Raw genomic sequence first — 15,125 nt, 5'->3', positions numbered from 1 at the left:
TGATTTACACATGAGTATGTAGCAATGTATTTTTAAAAAAGAACTGGATACAGGGATCAACTAACTACTTCTAATATATACAGTTCTTTAGTTTACCAATGGTAGGTAATTATAGATTAAAGTATCTGTATTGGTAGACCACCGGGCAATAGTACCATCTGTGTAACTGGTGCTGTTTTAGTTCAGTTGGCTTCTCTATTGAGTTTGAGGCTTTGCCAACCTGGCATTCTTCAGACATTTTGACAATGTTGCTGGGCAGATGAGATTGGAAAGAGTTGGGATTTGTAGGCTGGGCCTAGATTGAACTATTTAGCTGCTGTTCATTTCTTAAGTGGAACATTGCTCTGGACCCCCAAAGAGTATTCTGCCAAATCTAATACAGAGAAAATAGTTATGGTCAGCAAGCAGATGCCTCCACCATGAAGGTGCAGACAAGACGATAAATACATAACCATTTGGAATGGTTGCAATTCATTCACTTGCCAAAGAATTCACAAGAGCCAATGAAATGAGTATCTTATGAGTCTACGCAAAATGTTGCAGGCATCTTACTGAATGCTTTTGAAAAGTAATAAAATATTTAAAAGCCATAAATGATTTGTTTATCCAACTGCTGAATTATATATGGAAAGAGTTGACCTAGTGTTCCATTACTTCTATCAAATTTGCCATCATGATTTGTTTGCCAGCTTTGATAGGATCTAGCTAAATGCAACTCCAGACTGCAATGTTACCTGGTACTGACAGTGTGAAAGTGTTTCTAGGGATCTTAGCATCTAAACATGAATGTATTCCTTTGTTCCTGCTTATTTTAATAAAAATTAGAAATTGCTTTTCTGTCTGAAAGGCATTCAAAATAACATGAAAATAATGAAAACAGATTTTAAAATGCAACAGAATGCTACCATTAAGTAGAATGGTTCCTCGAGGAATTTTTAACTCTAAACATATTTTATTGGAACCACTCCAATAAGTTTAGGGAGATAAACTTTCCCAGATTTCTTTCAAGGAAATGCCTAACCTTTTGTTTTGGCAACTTTCTCTTCCAAAAGGTTGCAGAACACAATCTTTGACCTAAACCTAATCATCAGGGAAGACCTAATGGCCAAGTAGAGTAGTAACAACTTATCCACCTCTGCCTTGAACAGTTACATCCCAACTGTTTGCACATGCAGAATATTTCTCTGCTTAAAAGTTAAAACAGTTTGCCACCCCTTTGTTTCTGCAAGAGACTGTGTGCCTTTTAGCAGCATCAGAGGGAAGGGGAGCATCCCTAGCATTCCCCCCCATGAGAAAAGGATAGGAAGTCCCTCCTGCCAATTTCTACCTATATGGCATCTGTCAAGGAGAAAGCGAATCTGTCCAGAAGAATGGTGATGAATCATTTGGACCGCTGTATTTCTGGAATGGGCTGTTCTAAATTTTTGCATGCTGGCACAGCAAGCCATAGCATTAGGCAGCAAATTACTTGAAATGCTTCTTTATGGCTTTTATTGCCAGCTTGAAGAGGAGGCAATTTCCTTGCTATGCCAACTGAATTTTGTAATGGCACTCAAGGATTTCGCAATAATAGTTCTCCCTTTCCTTGGTGAGAAGAGTGTGGAGGAGAAGGGAGATTTTTCCCCCTCACTGGATGATTGTTAGTGTTTTTGATCCAACTTTCTCTTATTAAATGAAGTCCTTTCTGGACTGGCATGTTTTAATTATGAATCCTGGAATGTTGGTATAATCATGGCTTTATTCCAAATCTCAGCAATTGATGTTATTGATTTAATTAGTAAGATCATAATGCCTTGTAATGTTCAATGAAATCAAATCCAATTTCTGTAATGATGCCCACTTGTTAATTAATTGAGATTTATTTGTATATTTATAAGCTCTTCATGTCCTAGGAATCTCAGAGTATGGGTTACAATCCCAAAAAATCCATACAATAAAGAAGAACATGTAATAAATCTATATAAAACCCTAAAAGACTTAAAGCCTCAATCTCCACAGGATAAAACAAAGACACATATTACCAATAGATAAAAATATAACGGCTATCCTTTTGAATGTCCCCAACACTGAAGGGGAATATCAGGGTTTTTCCTGGTCCTGAGAAGGAAATCATGTTGGCACCACTATTTCTCTATTATTCATGCGATTCATCTAATTAGTCTGTCAGTGAGAACTTTGCTGTTTCAGAAGAGCAAGTGGAAGTAGACATGGTTGCTTCCTAAACATTTGAAATAGTGTAAAATTCTCATGTCACATGAATTGGTGGTTCTTCTTGCCAAGATCCTGAACCAATCAAAATTTTCTGTGTTATGTGAATTTAGCCTGAATTTATGATTCATCAGGCAGACCACTGAGTTGCATAAAATGGCGAATTAGACATAATTTAAGATTCACTGTTTTCAACAGGCCAGATGCAGAATTTTTTTTTTAAATTTGATTTATATGCCGCCTTTCTCCGGAGACTCAGGGCGGCTTACAATGCGCTAAGCAATAGCCTTCCTCCTTTTGTATATTTATACAAAGTCAGCTTATTGCCCCCACAAACTGGGTCCTCATTTTACCTACCTTAGAAAGGATGGAAGGCTGAGTCAACCTTGAGCCTTGGTGAGAAATGTATTTTAAGAAGTCCAGAATAATACATCCTGGAAAATTAATGTATAGGACCAGCCAGGACAGAAATCTTATCCAGAGAGTATATGGTGCTGCTTCCATAGGAATAACATAGGGTCCTCTCTGAAGCTCCATTGCCCTTTTTAAGAAGTGATTTACCTGCCTTATTTTCATTAAATACATAAAAACAAATAAGACACTCTTGTAGTAGAGGCTGCATTGCTTCTTTTTTCACCACAATTTCAAGAGGTTTCCCCTGGTTTTTTGAAGAGGAAAAAGCAATTTCGTCTTCTGCTAGATTGCTTGTTATAGGTACAAATCAGAACGCAATCAAGGTTGAAGCACTAAAAAAAACCCACCGCGTTCTTAGGACAATCAAGACTTAATTCATCAGCAGGGAACCTCCAAATCATCTGCTTCTTAGCAGATGAAAACACTGGATGAATTGCTGAGTCAGTTCCTTCTCTGGTATTGCTTTTTTTTTTAATTCTGTTTTGCACCGCTGAGTATTTCTGAAAGAGAGAAGAGTTGCTTCTGCCAGTACAGGCAAATATGAGATGGATGTATCTGTCAAAACCTAAGCAAAAATCCTAGATTGTTTTCCTCCTTCCATCCCCCTCGCTCCTCCACCTGTCTCTCCCATTCTTTCAAATGAAATTAGAAAGAATTAGATTTTTGAAGCATGACTGTAGCCTTGCAAATTATTCAGGGAAGCTCAGTCCACCTTCCTGAACATCTTCTCCACTGTCCAAACTTATTTGCTCATCTTCTCTTTCATTTATTAGATTTCATGATTTAAACTTGATTTGCAGTTGATGGATTTTTTTTTAAAAAAAATAATCATACAGACAGTTCATCAAGGTCAATCTTTTATATTGGGAATGGAATAGCCTTCAGACTGCTTGTAGTCAACAGTCGCCTGGGAGAAATGAGCAATGGTTTCTTTCATGGCAAACTAGCATTCTTATAACTGGAAAAAAAAATATGGCCAGAGTAAAAATGATGTAACTGAAAATAATGTTTAACATCCAGGAAATAAGAAATATTCTAACTGGCTTCTGAAATGTTCCTGAAAAAAGTACAAGGAGAATAGGAATGTGACAAAAAGTCAAGGGGAGAAGGACTGGAAAAAGAAAAGTTTGACAAACATAAATTTGTTATACCCAATAAAATAACAGAGGTTTTCCTTTAACAATCTTATTTAATTGTATAATTAGTTGTTTTGTAAACTGATGCATCAATTAAAAAATCCAATAACTAAGAATGCAGGTCTATTGAATGCTAATGGTTTCTCAGGACATCCCCAAAACTCAGATTCAGTACCCTTTCAAAATAGTACAGTGTTGCTTTGAATAAAAGAAGCTGTTTTACAACAAATATCTATTTTTCTGTGAAAAGTATTCAAAAATTTAAAAAGCAGCAGATGGAGCATTAAAATATCTCAGACCTGATTTGAATTTTTAAAAAGCTAGGCAATCTAGTTTCAATAGTGAATTCACAATTCATCATCCTAAAAGAAATATTTTACTTAGGAAACATTATTAATTCTATGGTTGGGAAAAACATGGACTTGATATTTCTGGGTTTATTAACAAATATGTAACACAAGATCTGTGTACATTATAGAAAATTAGTATCTATCCATCAAATATCTATCTATTAATGTTATGCATACAATGTTTAAATTCAAAACAGTATCAAAACCATTCTTTACTGAGAAAGAATTAAATCTAGAATGTTATTTGTTGGGTCTCTGTTATAATCTAATGACAATCCTTTATAAATCAAATTTATGACAAAACAGCTCTACTAAACTATTGTCCCTACTTAAGGACCCATGGATCAAGGGAACTAAGTGTCAATGTCACCAAAAGACAGAGATGTCAATACTACAGGAGGATCTATTAGTAATCTTGGCAAGGAACAACTATGATTTATAGCATACTCCAATTTGCCTAAAATGTGGCAGCCATTCAGACATTGCAGATGTAATCGATTACCAGAGGCCAGCTTTCAGAGGGAACTTCAGAATAATGCTCCAAGGTAGCATTTGTTTTATTATTACTTTTTTATTGTGCACTGTGAACCTGTAGGTGTCAAAACTAGAATTAAATTCTGCAGTTATAATGAATCATGGCATCTTCAGACCTGAATTACAGTTTTGATTGATTATGTTCTCTCAAGTTGTTGTCAACTCTTAGCGAGCACATAGATTTCTTCATGACAATCTGTCCCTAAAGCTGTTTCTTTAGGCCTTCCAGTAGTGCACCCATCACCACTGTAATTGAGTCTATCCACCTAGATGCTGACCATCCTCTTCTTTTTTTTCCCCTTATATCTTTCCCAGCATTGAGCCTTTCCCAGTGAGCTGAGTCCTGTATCTACAGTAGTGGCCAAAATTGTGGAAACCTTTTGGGGAAAACGTATTTTTGAGGTTTGATGGTTAATAACACCACTTTTCTTTTTTCCTTTTTTTTTTTTTTTTTTTTTGGAGTTTCAAGATAATCATATTCCACTGCTGGAATGGCCTGGGAATAGCCCAGAGCTTAACCCAATTGAAAATCTATAGAGCCAACTAAAGAAACTTGTTAGTCAGAAGTTAATACAGGCAATCATTCAATCTTGGTTTCACATTATAACAGCTGCAGAACTAAAAAACTTGGTTCACTCCATGGAAGACGTTGTAAGGCTGTAATTCATGCTAAAGGTTACCCAACTAAGTATTAACTGATGTGATAATTTTTGTATATCTCATTTTTTCTACATGTTTCACTTTTCTTCTTTATACTGTAACTGCTATTCTAATAGAAAATCCTTCATAAACGTTATTGCATTACATTCTTGATTAAATTATCTTTCCATTGATATATAATTTTATGGTACTACTCCAAAAAAAGTGATGTTATTAGCTAGTTTTAGAAAATACACTTTTCCCAAAAGGTTTCCACAATTTTGGCCACTATTGTAAACTAGGATAATTTGTGCTTGACTATGTGTGACTTGAGTGAGAACTCTGGGTTAATTTGTTTGATGATCCATTGGGGTTTTTTCCTTGTCTGTCCATGGTATTCCTGAGAATTTTCCCTCACAAAAAAATTTCAAAATCATCAATACTTTTCCTATCCTGTTTTTCCAGCAACCCACTTTGATTTCCCTAGAGTGTCACAGATACTACTGTGGTTTGTACAATTCTGATTTTAATTTAAAGAATTTTGCCACGCAATCACTATTTCTAATGGCAGAGTTTGCAAGTGGACAAAGCAAAAATGGGATTTGATTTGGTTCTGTATAAAGTCCACCCACTTCTGCTATATTTTGGAAATCCACAATTTATGGCTTAGTCTCTCCTGCAAGCCCAACACTTTGCAGTATATTTAATAAACTGGCTAAACAAATTTAGCATAATGTATAATCTAGGTCTTCATATGAAAGAGATTCTTTCAGTCTTAATATATAAAAAATTGTGGGTGCATTAAATCAAGGTATTTATTCATCAAATCACAGATCGCTATGCAGAATCTAGCTCCTTGTCTTTCCTTTTGGAGGATTCCATCTAAAAGAGATAAGAGCAGAATCTTACAAATTACAATAGCTTACAAACTTCTCCAGGAGTTGGAAAAGTTTGAAAAGTCACCTCCAAGCATTATCTAGAAAGAAAAATGAATACTGGAACTGTCAAGTCCAAGTTCTAGTTGAAGGAACATAGTGACATGAATCAATCTAACCTTTGCTATTTGCTTTTGTAAAAATTGCTTGTGCTAATTTTGCTACTGTTAGGAATTGTTAGTTAGGAATTGATTCTGTAACCCTCGCTTGTTAAGGATTACTCTTACTCCCTCTGATAGGGTTCGCAATCTGGGCGTCCTCCTGGATTCTCAGCTGTCCTTGGATGACCATCTGACGGCCATAACCAGGGGGGCCTTTGCACAGGTGCGTCTTGTGTGCCAGTTGCGCCCTTTTCTAGACTGGGATGCCCTCGCCACGGTCACTCACGCCCTCGTTACCTCTAGTGTAGGAAGTTAGCACCCACCCCTTTCTTGGAAGAGTGAAATATTTTAGGAAATATGAAAAAGGCAGAATATTATATTTCCCTGGATGAGAAATGGAGAAGCATATTTTACAGACAAAGCAGCTCCCACCTTCCTGCCCCCCACCCTTTGTCAATGGGCCATTAAGGCTTGGGCCAGTCTATTCTACATAACAAAGATCTGCCTCCTTCAGGCAGAGCCATAGTAGGAATTGCCAAAGATCCAACAAAGATAGGATTAGCCCTCTACACAATAGCAGCAGAAACTCACCACATGTAACCTGGGAAGCACATGTGACCATCAGCCAGCAAGGCCCCCACCCCCTGGGAGTCTGACAACCAATCAGGATACTCTTTTGGGGCCCCAAGAAATGCAGAGCCAGAGAGAGCATAAAAACCCGAAGACTCCCTGTATCTGCCCCTTTTCTGTTCAGGAACTCAAGCCATGTGATCCTGTCCACCATTAAACCATCTTTCCAAGCAGTCTCCATGTTTCCAGTGTCTGTTTCCCCACTTGGAGCAGAACCTAGAAGGATGTTTCTTCCAACACTAGGTTGGACTATTGTAACACCCTCTACCTGGGGCTGCCCTTGGGATGCATCCGGAGGCTCCAGCTAGTCCAGAATGCGGCCGCACGGTAATTACGGGGGCTTCTCAATACTCCCGTGCAACACCTCTCCTGCGCGAGCTGCACTGGCTGCCAGTGGCATTCTGGATTCGTTTCAAGGTGCTGGTGCTTATCTATAAAGCCCTTCATGGCTTAGGCCCGGGGTACTTGCAGGACTATCTACAGCTGCTCTCCCACCGTCCTGTGCGCTCTCACAGAGTGGGCCTCCTCAGGGTGCCTTCAGCCAAACAATGTCATCTGACGGCCCCCAGGAGGACAGCGTTCTCTGTGGGAGCCCCGACCCTCTGGAATGATTTGCCCACCGAGCTCAGGACAGCCCCCAACCGCCTTTCCTACTGTCGTGAGTTGAAGACATGGCTCTTTTGTCAACTTAATTGATCCATTATGGGTGTACATTGTTATAATTTTAAATTGTTTTAATTGGGTTGTTGATTTTAATTTTATTGTGATTTGTATTGGATATTGTTTTTGTAATTCTCCTGAGTCCCTTGGGAGAATGGCGGCATATAAATCGCAATAATAAATAAATAAATAAATAAGAATTGTATCCTTTGCTAACTGGTTTCTCGCTTCTGTTGTCCACTTCAAAGCTAGGCACATCCTTGGAGAGCAAATAAGAAAGGCAGATCAGGGAGTTACCTAAGAACATCCTGCTCCATAGATAAATGGGGACAGAGCAAGGCTGCCCGAGAATGTCCATCAAATAGATAAGAAGAGTATGAACACACAAGGTTACAAGGAATGCTCTGTAAGATAACAAAAAGCATGGACAGAGCATGGACAAAGAATGCTCCATGGATAAGGAGGGCATGCCCACGTTGGGTAACGAACTTTTGTCTCTGGCTAAATTTGGGTATAAGACATTGGAGCTGCACTCACTTAGGTGTGGTTTTTTCCTTACATGCTTTCTGCCTGTATGTTGTGGCAATAGTTTCATCCAGCTCTTCTTTGTACAAATAAAAGCTATTACTTTTTCAAGCCTCTTCTTGAGTCTCATTTTGGCATTCTAGTAACTCAAGTGCAGTTTTTGAACCTTACATTGTAATACAAATCAAAGAGCACAGTGAACAAAATGGGATTAAAATTAAATATAAAGAACATTAATCACAACAGATACAATAACCAGCCTTAGAATGGACAATAAAAACATCAAGAGGGTAGATATTTTCTGATTTTTAAGATCAACCATCTACTATAGAGAAGCAAGAGCAAGAAATATGTGGCAGAGTAGCATTTAGTAGAGCAGTCACAAAGGCCCTGGAAAACACATGCAACTATTGTGATGTGACTATATTTCATAAGCCTCAAAAGAAATACCTCCTAGAAATAAATTAGCACTAATTTGGTTAACTAAATGTGTTAGATTTTGCAGCAATCCAACCAGCACACAAGTAAAGAATTCAGCAGGATTCATTTATAAAAGGAACTTCTTTATATACTGTAGGAAGAAATATCCTTCTGGGTTCTGCTCCAAGTGGGGAAAAAGACACTGGAAACATGGAGACTGCTTGGAAAGATGGTTTAATGGTGGACAGGATCACATGGCTTGAGTTCCTGAACAGAAAAAAGGGCAGATACAGCGAGTCTCCGGGTTTTATGCTATCTCTGGCTTTGAACTTCCTGGGGCCCAGAAAGAGTATCCTGATTGGTTGCCAGACTTCCAGGGGTGGGGGTCTTAGCTAGCCTTGCTGGCTGATGTAATCTTCCCAGGTGCCATGTGGTGAGTTTCTGTCCTAGATGGGTACCATTGTCTTGCAAATGAAGTCTATTGACAAAGATTGACTTTCTGCCGCTGGCCCCTTAACAAAAGGGTGGGGGCAGGAAAGTGGGAACTGCTTTGTCTTTAAAATATGTTTCTCCATTTCTCAACCAGGGAAACATAATATTCTGCCTTTTTTTATATTTTCCAAAATATTTCATTCTTCTAGGAAAGGGGTGGGTGCTAACTTCCTATAATACAACAATATAAAGCAAGAAGCACGTATACAATAACCATGCAGCAAAACTCAGAATCCAGAAGCAAAGAATCACATATGCACAGAATCACAGAAGCAAGAACCAGAACTAGTAGCAAGCTTATATACAGGCTCCAAGCTGTCTGACATGGCTCTCAGTCACCAAACAGTTCCCATTGGCTGACTTGTTGTTATGGCCATTCCAGTTTATAAATTCTTATATACTGACAAAATGCTATATTAATTCTCCCAAGCCCATCAGTGCAACCCTTGTCTCCCTTCTGGCTATTATTTCCCTTTGATTTCCTGAAAGCTCCCTGAGTTTTAAGAATGTAAAGCTGCTTTTGCTCACACTGGGACCAGATCACTAATTTCAATCAGCCTCACATTTGTAACAATTTTGCTCACTGCAGACGGTTGATTAGATTCATTGGGAATGACAGCGGCCAAATGTCCTGTGACAAAAGGGAATGAGTCTTTGGAAAAACACTAATTTTGATGGAAGAGATTAGGAGAGAGAACAGATTTTAGTTCTATGAAATGTTATTTGTCATTCTGGGCAAAACTGAACAAGTAAATAAAATTCAAGGTGTTTCCCTTTCCTCTCCCTTGTTCTTAATCAGTAGAGATTTTGAAAATTTAAACATATCATCAATCAAAACACTGATCTCTTAGTCTAGTTGAACCTTTTTTAAAAACTCTGTTTGGGCAAACTGCCAATATATTTTTTTTAAACAGTAAATGAATCTAACCAATCAGACTGAGTTTTAGAATGATATGAATAGGCTGGGCTGGACTCGCTAAAAGAATACAAATGACCAGCTGTCTGCAAGGAGTATAGATCTTTCCATTCCCCACCAGCCAGTCAGAGCTGAAGAAGCTTCTTGGATGAGAAGCTAAACATCTTCAAAGAAAAACCAGAAAGTCCAGTTGCCTCTTGAAAAAGCATATTTGGGATTTTATCTGGCATGGGGGGGGGGAGACCCAATTACTGGTTCCTTTTATATTTCAGGAGATGCCTGAAATTATTATACTGTTTCTATACTATACAAGTGATTATCATATTCCTACAGCAAACCCAGCAGTTCCCATGTTTGGGAGCTTTCCAATTTGGGTTCTTTCTACCTCTGAGTAACTAGATTAACCACACTGAGCACTGTTGCCACAAATATTAATTAATGTCATTATTCTCTTGATGTAATCCATAATGTCAGTTTTATTACCCACATTTGCTGTTGGGTGGGTACTTAAACTCATTTAATAAAATAAAAACTGACTTTCTCATTTGCAGTTCAGTTACTTAGCTGCTCTGCTGCCCTGGACCACATCTGGAGGAAACCTATCCCTCAGTTTTTCCACAGATGAGCAAATTGGTATGAGAGCATCTGTAGGGATTAGCAGCAATTTTCTTCTGGGCAAAATATATAGGGCTCATGCATTTTTACCACATCCAGTCCAACCATCTAGTCCAGCCTCTCCCAACCCTCTACTCTAGACGTATTTGATTACAGTTCTGATCACCCCCAAGTTAGCTATGTATAGTGAAAATCTTGGGGATTACTGAGTGGTAATTATATGGTCTTGCCGTCTGTTCAACATAGCAGCTATTTAGTGAATGGGTATGCCTATTGCACTTGAGCATTCCCAACATGATTTCAAAATGTCATTGTGCTCATTGTCCACAATAAGAAAAGGATTGAAAAAGATGAAAGCTACAGTTCAACACATTTGAAAGATACCATTGTGTGGATAGTCTGACCTAGCTATGAATGGTTTTTATTGTGTCTGTCATTTCCTAATTAACAACATGATGGCTTCCTTAAAGTTGGACACTGATACTTCAAGTTTCTGTGTAATGGAATTACAGCAGCAAAAATATAGGAAAGGTATCGAGGGCTCCACTCAGATAGAACAGTGAGACCCTTTCCTTTCCTTTCCTTTCCTTTCCTTTCCTTTCCTTTCCTTTCCTTTCCTTCTTTCCTTTCCTTTCCTTTCCTTTCCTTTCCCCTTCCCCTTCCTCTTCCCCTTCCCTCCCCTCCCCTCTCCCTTTCCTTTCCTTCTTTCTTTCCCCCCCTCCTCCTCTTCTTCTTCCTCTTCCTCCACCTCCTTTTCAAATGCAATTAGATTTATATCCTTGGAATATTGTATAAATAATTGTGCTCTGCAGCTTCTGTGCTGTCCATGAGCTCTTGGACACATAGCTTGTTCATTTATTAAATTTATTCGCCACCCATCTTGTCTTTATGTGACTCTGGGCAGCCTACAAACCCAAGAGGTCCCCTTTCATTTAAATTTAAAATTAGATTTAATCTGAAACAAAATAAAAAAATGAATCTGCCATGTGCTTGATTTCTGCATATACCCCATAAATCCAATAACACTCTAATAAGGGTGTTATTAGACATAAAAGTTGCTTAGAAAAAGACAAAGATGACTGATAGCATTTTAATGGATTTTGCCTTATGGTAAATTGGAATGTTTGTGGTCACATTCCTGACAGCCATTTTCTGATTGAACTGTTCCCCATGGCAGTCATTTTCTTGGGTACTTAACAATGTGTTCTGAAACTGTTAGTGTACCCCATTGGTCCCAAAGGACAGGGAATCCCCAAAGAAGAATTATTATTATTATATACCTCTGATCAGGGAGGAATATATCTTTTTTCTACCATTTTTATGAGACAATCTGGAGGCTGCTTACTAGTTAAAACCACATCAACATCAGATAGCGATAAAGAGCACTGTGTGGTTTAGTCCCATTATTTGTAACCAAAGGCTTTTCTATAGCTCCTTCATAGCTGCCATGAAATACGTTGATGGGAGATGTAGTGGATGTAAATGATGGATGTTACAGCAATTCCCTTTGGAAAAATGGGATTTGGGTTATTCAGAGCTCTTTCCAAAGAAGTACCAATTATAACAGTAGCATCTGGATACTCTGTGTATGGGGCTGTTTGCTGCTCCTTTTCAGATATCAGATTGCAATATTCTTCAATGGGAACATTCTTAGGGACTAAGCATTTGGTGCAATATCCATCATTCATTTCTATGAAACCCAATTTATTTTCAGACTGGCTAATTTATGATCTATCCACACACCCCTCCTCACAACTCCCCCCCCCGAAAGACACCCAAACAACAAACTGAATGGGATGAAATATTGAAGCAGTAAAAAGGCAGAGATGAGGCTTGGCTGAAAAACCTTTTAGATTCAAGCAAAATTAGATTACACATTACTGCCAATTTAAGAGCTAACTGATGTTAAATATGTCTTTTGCAATAGCATCAAAACTTTGAGGGAGAAAATGAAAACAGACCTAATTTGGTTTCACTGCAAATGGAAAATATACTGTAGGTTTAAGCATTTCTCTGCCAAATGCAATTTTTAAGAGCAAGGGAAATCACTGGTTTGCTGAAAAGGCAATTTTAATTCATTTAATTAATTTCAGTCTCTATTGTTGTTAATGGGCGATTTCACATCACTGTATGAAACAGGCATGTAAAAGTGTGTGTTACTTTTATTCTAAAATTGTGATGTGGGAAAGAAATGTAAATCTCAGCTCTCCTACAGTATATGCTGTAGTTCCACTTGTAGTTGGTTAGGTAGCCACAAGATTGGTTTTTATTTTTTAAAAATAGTACAAGGGAAACATTAAAACCCAGTTATCAGAGTTGATCCCCTTTCCTCCAATTGTTAGGTTCACCATCGTATACCAGTAGCACATTACTGGGAATGCCGCATTGATGGTACGGTCTTTTTACAGTCCCTCAAACCACTGCTAAGAAGGCTGAGTGTCTTTCATTTCCTGCACCATGTCTCTTTTCCTTTTTCTAAGACAAGCTAAAAAAAAAATCTGCAATAGTGCACAGTCACCACTACTGTTGAGTGGTGGGGAAGCAGCTTATTCATCTTCCACCAATTTCTGTTCGTTTGTAACCATCCATGGAGGGGGAGGTAAAAGTGAAACAGCCATAAAGCGCCTAGAAAGATTTACTGTCATAGGGCCCCATAGGGCTTCAATCTAATCATAAGAGATATAAGCGTCATTAATCCCTCCCTATTATGCAAGAATGAGTCTGTTTAATGCTAAAGTCTTATTCCACTGATCTTAGTAAACTGTTTGATATTCCTGTGATGCATTATTCCCAACCTTTGGTCTAATTAATTGTGTAATAGGAATGTGGTCTTAATATCACATATACTTAGAGCCTTAAGGGATACACAAGTAGGCAGAGGAATAATCAAGGGATGTGCATGCATAATATACCTTGTCACCAAGCTTTCCAGCATATCCAGGAATCTGCCATTTATTTGTTTATGAAACTTGGTCTGTTGGTAGATTACAGTAAAAAAAAAAAATCCAACATATATGAACAGCGTCATCTGGGGGAAAGGTTGAGTTTCTAGCATACTTTTAGGATATGTATTACATTCTCAGACTCACACCGGCAATGACTGAGGCGAGAGCTGCGGCGGCAGGCAACAACTTTATTAAAACAATTAACTCAGTCAACAACAACAACCCGCGTTTAACAGCTCCCTTTTATACGAGCTGTCAATGCGGCCAACCAATCAAGGAACACCTGAACCATTCGTGCCGGTTGCTGGGGGGGAATAGCTAGCGGCAGGCTCAATATGCAACAATATGAGTCCAAAAGTTCTGTAATATTGAATGAATAAGTCAAAATAAACTATGTCATATGTGCAACCATTTGTACAAAGGAAACCACATGGTTCTGTTGCAGCAAATAACCCACATTTTGGGTTAATTTTCCAACAAAACCCTATATGATCAGAACCACATTGTCTCCTTGGGGCCAAGGCAATTCTGGCTCTATATAACCTATTTTATTTTTTACACACAACAGAAATTTACTATTTCAATTATAATCTATTTATCATTATATTAATATGAACAACCATAAACCAAATCACAATATCAAAAATTCAATAATGATATCAATCATACAATTGGGGCTTATGCATATGCTCCACTTCTCAGGAGGAGAAAGCCTTAACAGTGTAAGGGACAGTTGAATCTTTAGGGGGAGATTATTCCATGGGCAGGTGCCATGATTGAAAAGTCCATCTCTTACGTCCCATCAGATGACAATGTTTCAGGGAAGGGACCTGGAGTGTGCCTGCTGTGTTGGAGCATATGTGATGGATAGAAATGAAGACAGGTGGATAATAGAGTTGAAAGGGACCTTGGAGGTCTTCTTGTCCAACTCCCTGCCCAGGCAAGAGACCATATTCCATTCTGGAAAAATGGCTGTCCAATCTCTTCTTAAAAACCTCCAGTGATGGAGCAACCACAACTTCTAAAGACAAGCCGTTCCATTAAATGTAATTGTTCTCACTGTCAGGAAATTTCTCCTCAGTTCTAGGCTGGATCTCTCCTTGATGAGTTTCCATCCCTTGATTCTTATCCTGTCCTCAGGTACTTTGGAAAATAAGTTGACCCCCTCTTCTCTGTGATAGCCCCTCAAATATTGGAAGACTGCTATCATGTCATTCCTACTCCTTCCCATGAAAGGCATTATAGATGCTAACCTGCACTTTCAATTGTATCTGGAAGTTTACTGGGAGCCAGTGAAGCTCACTAAGTAGAGATGTTATTCAGGCATATTGAGATGAACTCATAACTACCCACATTGCTGCATACTGTACCACTTGCAGCTTCTGAGTGGTCTCCAAGAGCAGACCCTTATAAACTTGATTGCAATAGTCAGACTGAGAGCTGATTAAAATATGAGTGAGCACGAGCAGATCTCCCAATCCAAGAATGGGTGCAATTGGTGTCCTTAATAAAGTTGTGCAAAGGACTTTGGATTTAGATCAGCATGCCTTCAAGTACCAATTGCAGAAGAACTACAGTGGAAGAAAAATATATCTCTGTTTCCTT

This window comes from Pantherophis guttatus, chromosome 1, assembly GCF_059756535.1.
Source record: "Pantherophis guttatus breed Tessera chromosome 1, ASM5975653v1, whole genome shotgun sequence".
Taxonomy (NCBI): Eukaryota; Metazoa; Chordata; class Lepidosauria; order Squamata; family Colubridae; genus Pantherophis; species Pantherophis guttatus.
This window is presented reverse-complemented; position numbering follows the sequence as displayed.